The following is a 1,569-nucleotide window of genomic DNA, read 5'->3' as shown; positions in this document are numbered from 1 at the left end:
AATAAATAAATAAATAAATAAATAAATAAATAAATAAATAAATAAATAAACAATCTGCACATATGCTAATTTAAAACATTAACTAAAAGCAAGAACGAGTTTTTCAAAAGTAGATGAAGCTGCATGTATTGGTGCACAGCTATCCTGAAGCAGACAGTTCTGGTATCTTCAGCAAATGCTGGCCCAAACGCAGATGCTTCCTAGGTTTTCATCTGTTCTGCCGAGATTCAGCAGTTTGAGAGCAAACCTGTGGTCTTTGGGAAGGATGCTCATTCTGGATCTCAAAACAAGACCAGCAGGCAGACCACTGTGTCTGATGGTGGACAACCTAGGGCACCTGATTTGTGACCTTTCCTTGTGGCCATTCCTTCCCTACCTCAGGATCACCCATCTGCTCACAATATCCATGGTCTTTGCACCCCTACTGCAGTTCTTTGAGCTCCCTGTATTTCTCATTTCCTTTGAAGTTTAGCTGAATTACAGAGTTAAGTTTGTAGGTATGAATAAAAACTAAGTTTAAAAAAAAAGCCAGTGTGAGAGAGCCGTATGAACCCAAGTACAAGACCCTTTTGGAAGGCAAACAGTAAGAAGACAGTAAAAAGATCTTCCAGAGGTGACCTGTCAAGATGGTTCACTACTCTCTTGACCCACAAAAACCCCACAAAACCATGCAAATCAAGAGGTTCAAACTTTTGTGTTTACTTTAAGAACACCCAGGAAACTGCCCAGGCCATCAAGGGTATGCAATCCGCAAAGCCACCAAGTAGCTGAAGAATGTCACTGTGAAGAAGCAATGTGTGCCATTCCATCCATATAATGGTGGAGTCGGTAGGAGTGCCCAGGCCAAACAGTGGGGCTGGACACAGGGACGGTGGCCAAGAAAAGAGTCCTGAATTTTTGCTGAACATGTTTACCAATGCAAAGAATAATGCATTGGGTTTAGACGTAGATTCTCTAGTCATTGAACACATCCCGGTGAACACGGCACCTAAGACAAGCTGACGAACGTATAGATCACATGGCCACAGTAACCCATCCATGAGCTCCCCCTGCCACACTGAATGATCCTCACTGACAAGGAACAGATTGTTCCAAAGCCGGAAGAGGAGGTTGCACAAAAGAAAAAGATATCACAGAGGAAACTGAAGAAACAAAATCTCATGGCACGGGAATAAATTCAGCATAAAATAAATGCAGATAAAGTTAAAAGAAATCAGTGATCGCCATTGTTGAGAGCAGAGAGGCATGGGTATATGGAGCATAGAACAATTTCAGGGCAGTTCAACTGCCAAGAATGACGCTGTGTATGTGTCACTGGGGATTTCTCAAACCTCAGAGAATACATCATAAAGAATAATGGATTGCAGTGGGAAATGAAATTTTAACTCAGAATAATATAACAATATTGACATATCAACTGTAATATCTACCACAAGGGTAAGAGGAGTCTGGTGGCCCAAGCCTGTGCTTCTTACTGCTTAGGAGGCCATGGCAGAAGGACTAAGAGCTCAAGGCCAGTAAGGGCTACAGCATGAGTTTAAGGCTAGCTTAGGGAGACCCTGTCTATGA

The 1,569-nt window shown here is 42.3% G+C and overlaps 1 pseudogene; it reads left to right on the top strand.

Annotated features, from left to right (window-relative positions):
* Window positions 1-626: 626 nt before the first annotated feature.
* LOC134484817 (large ribosomal subunit protein uL22-like) lies at window positions 627-1,175 on the top strand (annotated as a pseudogene).
* Window positions 1,176-1,569: the final 394 nt, after the last annotated feature.

Source organism: Rattus norvegicus, chromosome 1 (assembly GCF_036323735.1).
Source record: "Rattus norvegicus strain BN/NHsdMcwi chromosome 1, GRCr8, whole genome shotgun sequence".
Classification (NCBI taxonomy): Eukaryota; Metazoa; Chordata; class Mammalia; order Rodentia; family Muridae; genus Rattus; species Rattus norvegicus.
The sequence above is the reverse complement of the archived record's forward strand: the minus strand, read 5'-3'. Positions and strand labels throughout refer to the sequence as shown.